Source organism: Pinus tabuliformis, chromosome 5_1 (genome assembly GCF_031772625.1).
Source record: "Pinus tabuliformis cultivar Carrire ecotype Pingquan chromosome 5_1, CPIR1, whole genome shotgun sequence".
In the NCBI taxonomy this organism is placed as follows: Eukaryota; Viridiplantae; Streptophyta; class Pinopsida; order Pinales; family Pinaceae; genus Pinus; species Pinus tabuliformis.
Genome location: NC_142305.1, coordinates 437,223,503 through 437,240,103, shown reverse-complemented (window position 1 = coordinate 437,240,103; position 16,601 = coordinate 437,223,503).

The following is a 16,601-nucleotide window of genomic DNA, read 5'->3' as shown; positions in this document are numbered from 1 at the left end:
AGTAGCTCAACCCACAACTAAATAATGGCTCCAGAGAATTTGTTCCACCAGCGTCTCCAAGGACTAGTAACTTAACCACCAAGGCTCTTGACCATTTGTCCCAACCTACAGGTTCCAGCAGCTAGTAAGTCAACCCAAGTTGTTCTAGGGCTTCCAAAGTGTTTATTCCAACCCATATCCATAGGGAACCTGAGAACCAGTGAGAAATACAAATGGAAAACCCACAAAACCATGACTATTTAGGAAATGGAAAGGCAAGGCTGAAACCAATGTTAATCCAAGAAAATATTCATGCCAATGACAACACATAACCAAGGAATTACAAGCATATACCATGCATCCAAAAATCAGCAAGGAGATCATACATGCAACCACGATTACCTGGAAAGTAAGCTTGTTGTAGTTGTTGATCCAACTGTCTCCTTGTGCTTCCTTATTTTCCCTTGATTGATTCTCCAAATCCAAGTGAATGCTAGAGTGCTCCAAACATGCTCCAAGAATTCTCTAAGTGTGCAAGAGTACGAGAGAATGAAAGGAGAGCTCAACTCAAAACTGTCAAAAGCTAGCAATTGTTTCTCTGAAGCATTTTTATCATTGAGGCCTCTATTTTCTTCATTTTTCCTCTAATTTCCATTGCATTCAAATTTGTGTCTCTTCACCTTCATTTTCTCCTATTTTCCTTTATTTTCATAATTAAATGCCATTTATTTTTTCTTTACCTTTTTCAATTCCTTTGCCAATTTCCATAGCCATTAATAATCCATAAATGATGCCCACTATAATGTTTTTCCCAACATTCATCTTGGAATATGTGTCCCATGACCTTTATTTTATTTTATATCATGGAAAATCAACCATGGGTTGTTACAAACCCCTCCCCCTTGGGGGAACACCATCCTCAGTGTTCAATGACATTTATAACCAGAAAAACATGTTGCTCATGGATCTTTATAACTTAGCTCAATGCAACATTTACATCATACCAAATCGTTGAAACCATGAACACCATACTACTTATTGGAGCATTATAACACAGCTCGATGCAAGATTTACAACATATTTCTTATTGGAGCTTTATAAAACAACTCATTGCAGTATTTATAATACACATATGCATATATAAATATAACCAAAAGACATGTACCAAACACATTTTCTCAACCAACAAATAAGGATAGAAAGCCTGCATTTGATTAGTTATCTCCCATGCAGCTTCATCAGGCCCAAAGTGCTTCCACTGCACTTTAACTTGCTTGATTTCTTTGTTCGAGAGCATGAGCTATTTCCACTACAAAATGCATTGATATTTTAGTTTGAACTCTCCCTCTAGTTAAACCTGCAATACAAACCAATCAATCCATGATGTTTTACCTCATGGACTTTCACTGTTGGCAGCAGTGAAAGTTTGTAGACCAATGGTCCAATCCTCTCAAGGATATCAAAAGGACCATAATACCGAGGTGCCAGCTTGGAACAAGACCTAATCCTCAAGGAGCTCTTCTTGGGCTTGATGTCCAAGTACACATGCTCCCCAACGTAAAACTCCTTGAATTATCTATGTTGATTTTCATAACTCTTTTGTATGTCTTGTGTTTCATTTAAATTCCTTTTAATACCCTGCATCTCTTGCTCCATCTTAGCCAACATATCTAGTTCAAACAACACCTTGTTCACTATATCACTCCAGCTGATAGGATTATTACAACTCCTCCCATAAAGAGCCTCAAATGGACTCATCTTTAAGGACTATTGATACCCATTGTTATATGCAAACTCCACTACTGGAAGATACTCCTCCCACTACCATTGTCGATGTATTACATGCATTATCAACATGTCATCAAGAATCATGTTAAGCCTTTTTGTTTTTTCATCTGTCTTGATAAGTTGTACTGAAGGCTAACTTCCCCCCAAGCCTGCAAACAACTCCTTCCAAAACCTGGAAGTGAACTTGGCAGATCTATATGGTATGATCTTCTTTTCAACACCGTGTAACCTCCTTGATGAATATCTAAGCTAACTCACTAGCTGAATTTGTAGACTTCACTGCAATGAAGTGAGCTACCTTGCTCAACCTATTAACCAAAACCATGATGGAATCATGTTGCTTTGATGTTCTCGACAAACTTGTAATGAAATTCATGGAAATGACCTCCCATTTCCATTATGGAATTGGAATACATTGCAACAAACTAGTCAAATGCTTACATTTTTCTTTCACATGCAGATAGTCCAAACATCTAGCAACAAACTCAACCACCTCCTTCTTCGAATTCGGCAATGATAGAACTTCTTGACTACTGTCAAAGTCTTCTGGTATCCCAGGTAACCTGAATATGGCTTGACATGAAACTCCCTCAAGATAAGCTTCTTGAGCTCACTGCTATCTGACACATAAATATTGTTCTTGAATCTCACCAAGCCATCTATCGTGAAGTGATACTCCTCATCTCTATCACCCTGCTACAACCTCTGCTTCAACTATTTATACCTCTCATCACACAGCCCTGCCTATAATATCCACTTATGTAAATCTATCCCATAAGAGCTCACATCTGCAATGTGATTTACCTGCACTCTTCTACTAAGAGCATATACAACCCTATTCTCCTTTCCCTTGATGTATGTGATCTCACAATAAAACTCACTGAGGGTAGCCAAACATCTAGCTTTCTTGACATTCAGATTGGATTGGTCAAATAGATACCTCAGTCCACTATGTTCACTCATCAAGAAAAATCTCCACCAAGAAGATAATCTCTCCACATCTTTAATGCATGAATGATAGTTTCCAACTCAAGATCATGAGTCACATAATTTCACTCGTATCATGATTTTCTGGTAGGCTTCTTCACAAGCATGGAAGATATCATCTAACAAGTACTTACACCAATTTAGTTGAGCCCCTTAAACATAGAACTTGGCCATGATAATTGTATCCAATGTGCATTCATCCTTCGTGTAGTGTCGAACAACCTTTCTAGCAATCAAATGGTACAAAAATGTAACTTGTGGATGGTTGATTGGATCAATTGCAGGCCCACATCCGTTACATTTGGGGCCACACTTTTGATAGATATTAGTTGAGCTAGTCTTTTTTCTGTTCTTTTCCCCACCCTGAAACACCATAGAGATGTCATGTCCATCCATAGACAGTCTCGTTAACTTATGGACATGATGCACTTGAATGGGGTACTCCTTTTCAAGCCATAAGGATTCATTGTGGATTCTGCTGATGAAAAATTTGTTACATCTTGCAATCTCGTCAGTGGTGTTGAATATAGGAAATTCATGCAACATAAGAAGAGTGGACTCATTTAGTTTCTCAAATGTAGCCTTGATTTTAGGGAAAATAGTGTCAGACATGGTGGGTCGGATATCTAAATAAAGCTCAGATCTCAGCGAGGGAAACATATCTTCATCAGTGAATTCATTATCCATAAGGATAATCTTCTCGTGCTTACCATAGAGGTCATCTAGAGGTTCAACACATGGGTTGGATAAATCAAATTGGATTGGAGCTTTGAGAGAACAAACCATGGATGAATATCTATGGGAATACACTTAACAAATAGGGGGATGGTAGCAAAAGTGAGGAATAGGAGACACAAACTCAGACGTCGAGTCTAGAAATCAAGGAAGACTTAAAGACAAATAATTGCGAATAACTACGAATATCCAATACTTATAGACTCGCGAATGAATTATCCGATTTAGTCATTGAATGAAATAGGTGAAGACAAAGGGATAAATTCGAATTTGATTCGGGGATTTAATATAACAAACATGCATATCCTAAGACAAGACACCGTTGGTGAGAAAAAGTGATATGACAAACTTACCGAGATTAATATGGGAAATAAATCCAAAGCGACAACTAATTTGAGGAATTGGACCATTAAAGTAGGGATGACACAACATAATCTAAACAACAACTCACAACTGATGACACATATACTTCACTTCCCCTGCCACAAATGGTTGTGGTATGATGCAACAAGAAACAAAATGTAACTAACATAACTATAATAAATGACGAGGACTAAAAGGACTTAAAAGACTACAACCTAAAACCTAACCTAAGCTCTTGGATAGAGAGCAGTGAAAAATAAAAGAATTAAGGACCATAGTAGGGCTTCGGGCGAGTGCCATTCACCCATCCAAGTCAAATCATACCATCGAGTTGTGCGATTTTAACAACTCTAGACTCCCAAATTTCTGCAACTATGAAAGGTCCCAACCAATGCATCTACAACTTCCCAGGGTGTTTCAAATACTTGCTATCATTGAGGAATACTTGATATCCAACTGAAAAAGAATTGTTCTTAATATGACATTCATGCCAAGCCTTTTGCCTTTGCTTCTCCACACTTTGATGGAACTCTACTAGGAACTTGTGCTCCTCAAGCTCCCATAGTTCGCATAGTCTTTTGGAAAATGATTCATCGTCAGACATCTTGGTAGCTTTTGGGATATATAGATTGTGAATAATGAACTTAGCAAGAACCACAACTTCTTTACCATACACTAGCTAAAATGGAGTACACTTATGCAACTTCTTTGTAGTAGTCCAGTAAGCTCATAATGTAGCAGGAACCCTTTCATCTTAATCATCCCTATTTGCAGAGCAAAAATTAGTAAGTCATTTCTCTGAAATTTTATTGAATGCTTCAACTGTGCCCATTAGCTTTTGGATGATAAGGATTTCTTTTGTGATGTTGAATTAAGAATTCCTGCATTAGAGTTTCAATTGTATCATTGATGAAATGAGACCCCTGATCACTCGTCAAACATCTTGGACAGCCAAATCTAGTCATAATATTCTCAAAAATAAATCTAGTTGCGGTGCTAGCTAGCAATATCGTCTTTTACAAGGGTTGCTTTTGTCCACTTGATAAGATAATCTATTGCAGTAATGATATACCTAGCATATGGGACCAATAAAATCAATAACCCATATCATGTAAGATAATTTATGGGACCAATAAAATCAACAACCCATTTTCAAAGGCTTACAATGCTCTAACTGGATAAAGTGGAAGATCGTCTCAATGAGAGGGCCTCCCAACCCTCCAACAAACGTCACAATTCTTAGCAAATTCTTTTGCATCCTTAAACAAGGTTGGCCACCATAATCATGCTTGCATAACCTTGCAAGTAGTTGCTTTCCCTTCTACATGACCTCCTACAACACTATTATGACACTCCCACAAAATGGCATCCCTCTCATGACTATATACACCTGCGAAAGATACTACAAAGTCAAAACTTATAAAATTGGCCTACAATCAACTAATAATTGGTTGCTCGCACAACCATATGCTTCCTCTGAGTGGCAGAATAACCTTTGGGACACTTACCAGTAGTTAGGAAAAGTGCAATATATTCAAGATAGTCTGGAACATCCTCAACTTTGAAAAAATCTCCGTCAGGAAGTTGATCATCAATTGAACCTATGGATTCCCCTGACTCAAAGCAGGAAAGATGATCTAGTCCTACATTGGCTTTTCCAAGTTTTATAATAACTTCGAAGGAAAATTCCTGGAATAACAACAACCATTGGAAAATTCTCCCTTCCAACACAGGCTCATTGACAAAGTATTTGAGGGTTGAATGATCTATGAAGAATTTATAATGACCTCCCATTAGATAATGACAAAACTTCTGAAGTGAATAAACCAATTCTAAAGTGTCACGCTTAGTTGTGGTGTAGTTGTGTTCTGCAGTAGAGAGTTTATGACTAAAAAAGTATATATGATGGTCTAGATTTCCTTCTCCAAGTTGTGGAAGGATATGAGAGGAATACCAAATATGTCAATGTGCACATGGAATTCCTTATTACAATCAAGATAGACCAGAATCAGAGCACTTGCTAGCTTTTCCTTTATAATATTAAAGGAAGCATCACACACATAGGTCCATATAAAGGGCTCAGTCTTCTTTAATAACTTCTCCAGTGGTGTAGTGATTAGAGAATAGTTGTGAATGAATCTATGATAATAACCCATATGCCCCAATGTAGATCTTAACTGCTTGATACTTGTAAGGTGCGGTATATTGAGGATTACCGCAACTTTGGTAAGATCCATTGATACACCATCCTTACATACAATATGTCCTAGCAGAGTTCCAAAAGGCACAACAAAGATACATTTTTTCAAATTTAAGGAGATTTGTAGTTGCTTGCATCAATCAAACATTACCCTTAACACAATCAAATGTTTCTTTAGAAGACTATAAATTATCCAATCATCCATATAGACTTCAAAGAATTTGTTGAAAAGTGTGCAACAAGAAATGCTTGTTGAGAGTGCAACAAGATGATGGAGCTTAGTGAAAAGAGTCGCCTTCACTAAGTGGGCCCGCAGGCTATTTTTGGCGCAAGTCTATTTTTAGACATATGGATCATGTCTATGGATGATTGATCAAGTTGGGAAAAATAGATGGACTTCTATTTTTGATGAAAGTGTGAGTGATCACAGTGTGAGTGATTACAGTGTGAGTGATCACAGTGTGAGTGATCAAAGTCAAAAATAGAAAAGTCAAATATTATTATCTCACAATAATATTTGGACTATAAACTTAATCTTATTCTCTTGGAGCACTTCAGTTTGAGCTACGGAAGTGGCACATGCAGCTGTCAGAAGGAAATTCGTTTTTCTTATGAGTCAGTTGAGTTGTTGCATGCATGACTTCAGTTAGAACTCAAGTGAGTTGAGTTTAGTGGACTGGAGGTACAGTTGATGGAGTTGTGTTCAGTTTAGCTTTGTTAAACTGGTTGTATTTAGTCTAACTGATCAATAGACCAAAGATGAGTTGGGTGAATTAGTTATTAATTAATTCACAAGTTATTAACTCATAATGCAACTATAGAATACATCAGTTAACTCAGTTGCATGTCAGTGCATGTTCAGTTCAGCAGGGACAGGTGTTAGAGGATCAGATTGCTATCAGTTGTGACTATAGCTGTACATGATGATTTGCACAATCAAAGGATTGAGTATGCCAATGAGTTTGCTCACGTATCTTCATGATATTATAGCTGTTGCTCACGTCCAACATAGTGTGGGTGACTATTTTGCAGTGTAAAATCGAGTTTGGGAAGCTATTCTCATCAGTTCTCGAGCAGGTTTGAGCAGTGGAGGCAGGCAAGCAGCGGGAAAGATTTGGAGATCAAATCTGAGCTGTATTGTGTGTAACAGGTGGAGATACTTGTGAGAAGTATTATGCTTTGTATTGTTACATGATTCAATCAATATAATATACAGATAGTGTGGGGTTTTTAGCGAGATGCTTTCCCCGGGATACATACTGTGTTTATGAGTTTGATTGATGCTTCTATGTGTGCCTGTGGATGTTTCTGCTTCTGTAATTTGATGATCAACGTAGAGGAGATTATGTATTATACATGTTCCGCTTAAATTGTATGATCAGGATAATCTCTGTTGAATATGTGTCATATTATTCAAAATTTCTACATGGTATCAGAGCTAGATGATTTGTAGAAAAAGTTTCTACATGGTATCAGAGCTAGATAAATTGTAGAAAAAGTTTCTACATGGTATCGGAGCAGCTTGATTTGTAGAAGAGATTTTTACAGGATATCAAGCGAGGATTGATCATCAGATCTACTATTCAGTCACGAATTCTAGATCGGAAGCAGTTGAGTTTTGAGCTGGTGGAATTCGTATTTAATTCCAAAGCAAGAGATAAAACTCAGAAACATTCAGTGTGAGAATGGAGACAGTATGCCCCAGTATCTCACGAGGTTCACTCAGTGTCAAGATGAGCTGGGAAGTGTGGGGGTTACTGTTGATGATGAGGATGGTGAGTCTAGGACTCCTTGACCTTCCTAAGAGTTGGCATAGCTACCAGGACTCGGTGAATGGAAGGGAGAAACTGCCAAATTGGGAACGACCATGGTCGGATTTGATGCAGGAGGAGATTAGACGGCACACCAGAGACAGTTCTTCATCCATGCAGGATGAGGAGAACTGTGCCTTAGCGAGTAAGGCGAAGAAGGGGAAGGAGAAGGTTTCTCTTTCCGAATCTTGTTCTTCCAGTGATGGGAAGAAAGTTGACAAGTCGAAGGTGCGATGCTTTCATTGTCATGAGATTGGTTCATGGGTCAGGAACCTGTATGCTCTTGAGGTTCAAGATGCATGCAAAGCCTTGAGCAGTGAGGCAACTGATGGAGACTTGGTGGTTGAGAGGGAGCATATATTACCTCTCAACATGCAGAGCCAGAAGAAGTCTCAGACGATTGTGGAGGAGCCACGATTGGTGCACCAGCTTCAGGAGATTGTGGAGGAGCCACAACAGGGGAAGCTGAGAGGAGATCGAGTAGAGACATCTACTCATCCAGAGACCTCCAGTAGCGGGAAACTTCGAGCCAGGTGGGCTGAGGGATCGCATGCAACCATACCTCCAGGTAGGAGGTGGGGTGATGTGGATTGATTGTCCCAAGGAGGAGGGGCAGGATCCTTGAGGTACCCAACCTCTTGGATGAGACCTTGCTACGGGAGCCCCGATGCGTAGTAGCAGGAACTGACTGATTGGGTAGAGACAGATGCGGATGGAGCGGCAGAGAGAGCGACAGTGCAGGGAATCCCAGGACAGCGCATAGCTAGCAGGCTGTAGCAATGCGAGAGGCACAAGTGTTTTGCACAGCGTTAGGTGGCACAGAGAGGTGTGCAATGGTGCGAGATGCATGGAGATGTTGCAGTAGCGTAGATGTCAGAGAGGGAGCACTTGTCAGCAGCAGGTAGAGCTTCAGCATCAGAGGATGTTTCTATCCCAACAGGGAGGTCAGTTGGGAGGTGCAGTGCGGATGCAATGCTGGGAGATAGAACCAACAGCAGCACGGATGCAGTCAGAGATCAAAGTGACAGAGGCTAGAGCAGTCAGATACTGAAGAGCACAGAGATGCAGAGTTTCAGTTGACAGAGGCAATAGCAGTCAGAGACTTTGATGACAGAGCAAGTGGACCGGCCAAATGTGTTGCATGGAGAACATTCCAGAGTTACAGGATCGGGTTTGAGAGGAAGCCTTTCTTGTTGAGAGGGAGTGTTGAAAAGTGTGCAACAAGAAATGCTTGTTGAGAGTGCAACAAGATGATGGAGCTTAGTGAAAAGAGTCGCCTTCACTAAGTGGGCCCGCAGGCTATTTTTGGCGCAAGTCTATTTTTAGACTATGTCTATTTTTAGACATATGGATCATGTCTATGGATGATTGATCAAGCTGGGAAAAATAGATGGACTTCTATTTTTGATGAAAGTGTGAGTGATCACAGTGTGAGTGATTACAGTGTGAGTGATCACAGTGTGAGTGATCAAAGTCAAAAATAGAAAAGTCAAATATTATTATCTCACAATAATATTTGGACTATAAACTTAATCTTATTCTCTTGGAGCACTTCAGTTTGAGCTACGGAAGTGGCACATGCAGCTGTCAGAAGGAAATTCGTTTTTCTTATGAGTCAGTTGAGTTGTTGCATGCATGACTTCAGTTAGAACTCAAGTGAGTTGAGTTTAGTGGACTAGAGGTACAGTTGATGGAGTTGTGTTCAGTTTAGCTTTGTTAAACTGGTTGTATTTAGTCTAACTGATCAATAGACTAAAGATGAGTTGGGTGAATTAGTTATTAATTAATTCACAAGTTATTAACTCATAATGCAACTATAGAATACATCAGTTAACTCAGTTGCATGTCAGTGCATGTTCAGTTCAGCAGGGACAGGTGTTAGAGGATCAGATTGCTATCAGTTGTGACTATAGTTGTACATGATGATTTGCACAATCAAAGGATTGAGTATGCCAATGAGTTTGCTCACGTATCTTCATGATATTATAGCTGTTGCTCACGTCCAACATAGTGTGGGTGACTATTTTGCAGTGTAAAATCGAGTTTGGGAAGCTATTCTCATCAGTTCTCGAGCAGGTTTGAGCAGTGGAGGCAGGCAAGCAGCGGGAGAGATTTGGAGATCAAATCTGAGCTGTATTGTGTGTAACAGGTGGAGATACTTGTGAGAAGTATTATGCTTTGTATTGTTACATGATTCAATCAATATAATATACAGATAGTGTGGGGTTTTTAGCGAGATGCTTTCCCCGGGATACATACTGTGTTTATGAGTTTGATTGATGCTTCTATGTGTGCCTGTGGATGTTTCTGCTTCTGTAATTTGATGATCAACATAGAGGAGATTATGTATTATACATGTTCCGCTTAAATTGTATGATCAGGATAATCTCTGTTGAATATGTGTCATATTATTCAAAATTTCTACAGAATTTATGTATTTACTTGCAGAAGGCTGCAATAATAATCCTAGAGAAAACTGCAAGTGCATTTTTAAGACCAAACGACATCGCATGATAGGCATATGACCCCAATTCAGTGGTCAAAGTAGTTTTACTATTATCTTATTCCACAATCCTGACTTGATGATATCCGGAGAACCCAACTGTGAAGGAGTAAGCTTTATGTCCCACAACATTATCTAACACTTCATCGTTGAGGGGAGTGGGAAATGGATCCATCTTAATTTTTTCTTTCACTCTCATATTCAAATGATAGGGATGATGCTTTATTGGTCTGACATCAAGCTTCAAAACAATCTTAATCTCTCCCAACTCTCCTTTAATACCCTTTAACTTTGAAACTGATGCATAGAACAGATCTTCATACTCCTTAAGAAAATCGAAAATATCCTTGGTGGTCTGTTCATCCCAATAATCACTAATAGATGCCATTTTGGGTTTTTCTTCAGAACCAATGTTATTCTTTTGAAACTTCAAAGGCTTCAGATGTAAATCATATTTCACATGATCATCCTTAATGCTTCTTTCCCCTTCAGATTCTTTAAAGGACAAGTGATTTAAGTCTTCTAAGTCACCATCTCGGGTTCCCTATTAGTATTTTTATGCAAGCAACTACATATTGAAATCATGATTCATGTATAATTCCATGACTTAAAGAGCTAAAACGTTCAACAAGTGGCTTCCCTGTAAGAAACAAGACTCGCTTGATTGCCTTTAAGGCCTCGAAAATCCATGCATCTTCGTCCAAAAAATTAAAATCACTAAAAAACTGACACAGTAATACATCCTAGTTTGTTGCATGCCTCTTCATTTCTTCCTTTAGGAACCATGCTTGAGAAAGTGAGCCCAAAGTATGGATGAACTGATGTACCCATAGCTCAGTAGGAAATCCAGTCTTCTTCCAAATAACACTACAAGCTTGAACATGCTTATGTGGACTTGCATAACCTTCAAAAATAGGAATTGTAAGCATTACATTCTCAAGTACAACAAATTGACATAGCATGGTAGATTTAACTAAATCCCAAGTTTGGAATTGGTTACGGTGAGCTACCCACCATCGAGTAGGAGTAGCTTGTAAGGAAGCATCCAATAGAGGAAGCCTTTGAATTTTTTCAATATTCAATTGAACTTATTTGATAAAATCAGCTTTAAAATCAAGGCCAATAAAAGTAGGATAGTATCTTACCTTAGTATCGATCCATATAGTACAACAAATACTTGTGCATCTCCTAGAGGATAAATCGTGGTCTCCCTATTGTCACTCTTCTAGCGCAACCTCTGAACCAACCTTAGTATGTTGAACACTTTTCCAACTGAGAGAGACATCTATTGGAGGATCGATATAATCCTCCCTTTTCCCTACAATTAGCTATTATAGCTGATCCAATACATTAGTTTCCTTTGCATCATCAATAGGCTTCATGAATCTAAGACCTTGATAAGGGTCGAGGGGTTGAATAACCAGGACTCCATCTACCTCAAAAGTCATACTCTCCCAGTAGTGTTGGACATGGATCTTTATACCCAGTAATGTTGATGACTTCAAAGTCAACATAAGTCTTAACTCCAACAATATCTACTTCTAAATCATCTAAACAACCAATAGGGATAATGCAATATTGGTTGGCCATGCACAACTAAATCGAAGAGAATATCAACTTGGGTCTTCCCAACGCCTCCCAAGTCTTCCTCAGAAAAAAATTTCATGTTAGAGCTCATATCCAACATAGTATCTTTAATTTGGTATCCTGTATTATGAGCATCGATGCAGAATTTTGTCCCAATTATGTGCTTGTTGTAGAGAAATCATCTATTGTGTCATTCTAGTAAATTCATTGAAACAATGTGCTCTAAAATATCCTCATATTTTACAATGATTTTGAGCTTCTTCCACAACTAACTAGACAACTACTCATCACCCAAAATATGCAAGAACAATTTGCACCACTCCATGATAGGTTGTGATGTTCCTTGAAAGAACTAAGGAAAATTTTCTTGTCTTTTCTCTTGGTCTATCACTTTAAGACTACAAGAGGAGGTTAATTGTTTAAAAATATCAAAAACATCCTTATAATATTCATTTTTTTTGGTGGGGATCATATGGTTTTCTTGGGGATGCGGCTTTTGTTATAGCAAGTTGTTCAAGCACATCTTTATCAACTTCAGTCCACTTACCTCCTCTAGTAATGGTATTAATATTAGGATGTTGAATTGATTCTCGCTCTCTTGGCTCTGCATTGATCAAGTTAGTCCCCCCTCTTCCTATTATGCTCTTCCCATCGAGTGATCAAACTAGGGGTAGTATTTTATTACATGTGCATTCACTCAACAATGTGAACATCAATATCTTCTTGGTAATGGACAGTCTCAAGCTACATGTCCTTCTTGGTCATAGTTATAACATCAAACTTGACCTATTCCTCTTGTCCCAACTCCTCTATATCTTCCACCTCCTCTTCCTCGAGGAGACTCATTTACTCAAAAAACAATATGATCTAGTCAGTTATTAATTGGAACATCTAAGGCTTTGCATTGGTCTGTATGGTGAGTGGGAGACCTATATAACTCACATAACATATTATTAGGTACATTTGAATATTTTTGTAATATAGGACATATTTGAGGAGAATGGCCATAGTTACAACAAATTTCACAATACTCATTAGAATATATACCTTGTTGATTCGAAATGCATGGTACTAATTATGTTCTTGAAAAGGAACACTCGTTGAAACTTGCACAACCCCTCCAAAAGGTCTTGCATGAGGATCAAGTGGTCCTAGCAATTCATTAGAAGGCCTCACACCTCATAACCTCTGGAACTTTGTAGCATGATGCCCCTCAGTGTGATAAACTACACACCAAATTTGTAGTCGACTGGGTTTGGCAGTATTCATGTCCTTAAGCCTTTTAGTTAAATCAGCAATTCGATGCTCTAGACCAATTATAGTAGGATCTCTAGAGGCATAAATTGCTCTAAAATCATTAGAATAACTTGCCATATCTTCAATCTTCAAAGCTTGATACAATGTGTCCTATATAGTATCAATTTTTTGTTGCATTATAGGGATACTGTCTAATGGAAACAATTCTTTAATGAACCATACCTTTTGGTGGTTTGGATGAATCAGATAAGTCAACTTCCCAACAACATCTTTGAATCACTACATACATTCCCGTGCAGTTTCACCTTCTCACTGCTTAATGTCCCACAACTCAACCAATCCCTATTGTGCAAACTGAAGTAATTTAAACTCCTTAATGAATTCTTATCTAGCCATATCCAAAGTTAGATTTTAAGTCGTTGATAACCATTTAACAAACCACCGAAGAGCTCTATATCTCAATGTAGTATGGAATTTAGTCATTTTAGAATCTTCTGGAGTCTATCTAGTTTGCCATATAGCTTCACACAAGTACCATTGTTGCTCTGCATCCTCATCCCCTTGGCCTAAAAACTCAGGATATTGAGTAAATGATCCAACTACGTTCCTAGCCATTGGAGTATGTCTAGGAGGAACTAAGATAAATCCCCTCAAACCAAGTTGTGAAATGTGATTGAATACTGCTACCAGAACTACCAATTGAATACACCTTATGAATGCAATGGAATTTCAAAGTCTTAACTAGCTTAGAAATGAAACTTACAGGGTTTTGATAGGGTAAAAAGGGAAGGGCGGGGAGACAGCCAACCATGTTGCTACCTTACGGATTGCTAATTGTCAGGGAAGAATCACCCTCATTGAACAATCTTCTCATAGCAAAGTGCATCTTCTCATCTTAGGAGTATTTGGGTTAGACATCATGATCCTTTGATCTGGCATTTCCAACATTCGAGTTTCATTTGATTACTTATGGGCTTCACTATTCCTACCTTGATTTCCTAACTCTTCCCCTCTAGCTCACTCTCCTATGCTCCTTCTCCTGCTACTTCATTCTGCAACCCCTAGTTGCTCATCTCTTCTCTTCATAACTCTAAACTGCGCAATGATTCACATATCTGCTGCAATTCCCTTTCCCTTTCCCTTTTCCTAATCTCACATAACTTTCATTCCCTCAATTCATCAGATATGTGTGCCCTCCTGATGGCTCTAAAATCTCGTTCTTTCTGCAACTCGTCCTTGTCCATCACAACTCTCTTTCAACTTCTACAATTGGTCAGCACCTCCCCCAAAGACCCCACCCCCAATATGAGGGTTTTATGCTGCTATATTAGATTGAGAAAATGACAAAAATATTTCTTCTACCATTATAAATTTAATCCACAGAGGGATCTCTTTTAGCAACCGTCCTCTTAGGTTGTATTTGAATACTGCTTCTACTTTGGAAAACAACTGGTGATTCTTTGCAGCAAACTCAATGACATATCCTTCCACGGTAGATTGTACCCAAAAGTCAATGACTTTAGTAAGTTCATGATCTAGCCTATGTAAAGCTGCTAAATCAACCGTAGTCCAAGTTCTGAATATCTGACCAACCTCCTAACACCAAAGGAATGTTGCAACCTGCTTAACCAATGATACAATTCTTCAGGGAATTTCCACCAAAATATCTCATATTAATCGCAAGGTAGCTCGGGAAATAAGATCTCTTCATATACCCAATCGAGCTTTTTATGTCGTAGTTGTACCTGTTGATAAACAAAAGAATCAAGCTTCTCTTCCCACCATTCTAGAATGTTACTCTTGATGATTCTAGTCACCATTATCTAAAACCCCAATTAATCTTGGATCCTGACAATAGAACCACTTGTTGGTAGAAAATTTTATTAAATAGACCTAGGGTTCTACCACTGGGTGCCAAATAAAAGCATGTTGTAGATTAGCATAATGTCAACATATTCAATCTCCTGCAAGGGAATAAAGTCTCACCCAAGACATGTCGATACTTGTGTGTGTGATGATGGGGTTTAGATGGTGATAGAATACACTACTTTGGTTAAAATAAGCATCATGATTATCAACATTCGTGGATCAATCAAATAATATTTGGGCAAGAGATAAATAAATGCATTACACTGAACTTAACATAGAATCTCAATTTTCTTAGAGTGGCCACATGAACGCATATACATCCATTCATAGAACACAATAGAATTCCTTACAATGATATCCTTTTATTATTAGAAATTTTGATAATATTACATCTACAAACCTGCACTAGCTTGGCTAGATATGTCAAGGATCACTCCCAAAACCTATTAGAATCACAAAATTAGGTAAGAATACAAAAAAACTACAGTAGCAGAGAGTGAGTCCTAATTTCGACAACATGACAACCTTCTTCTCATATCTCTCTCTTTGCAACTTGCTTTGCATTTCTATATATATTTTTGGTCCCATTGAACTTGTCCACGCTTGTTTGATGGAGTCAACTCGAACCACCTTGACAAGATCCACACTTGCTTGATCCACATTTTCTTGATTCTTTCAAATTTAACCTTTTTTTACGAACTTGACAAATTCCAACGAAACTGCTTGGTCCTTTGCTTATCGATTCTTTCTTTTCCTCTATTGTATTCTAACCAAATAAACCAACCTCTTTTCCAGCTTGCGTTACTTTTTCTTTGCAACCATTTTCTAATCAAAATTGACCCCAGAAAAATGAAGGACCCAACATGGGTTATAAGTCACAGATTTTAATATCATACATATATATATATATATATATAGAGAGAGAGAGAGAGAGAGATTAATAAGTTCTTTCTAATTCAAGGTATGATAGAGATTTATAATTCCTTCAATGTTTAGTATGGATTTGCTACGTAACAACTTAAAAAGTATTAATAACAAAATTATATATATAGATATATAGATATATAGATATATTAAGCAAGCAAAAGCTCATTAGATTACTAAGAATTTACATAGAGTACATGCATGTAGAAACATTGGCGATTGTGTCTAAATTGAGCATATTCAAAAACAAAAAAGTATGTCTAACCGGGAGCTAGCTTGGGGATGATAATCTTCCCTTAGGTGGTAAATCAGATGGTCTCTTTGAGTGTCATGAGACCAGTTTTTATAACCAAAACCCAGATGAGCATGAAAAAAAGACAACACAATAAGAGAGATTGAGAAGGCGTTTCCTGGTGATTAATAGTGATCAAGGTCATGTCAAGAATTACTCGAAGGGATTGCCCTGGCCTTTTTACAGACATGGTGTTCTTTCCCATTCAACGAGTGTCCCTCATATGTCGATGTTAGCATCCTACTATGTTATCTCTTCCATCTGATTGTCTATTGTTGCTACCTTACTGTCAGTGGCTTGCTCCTT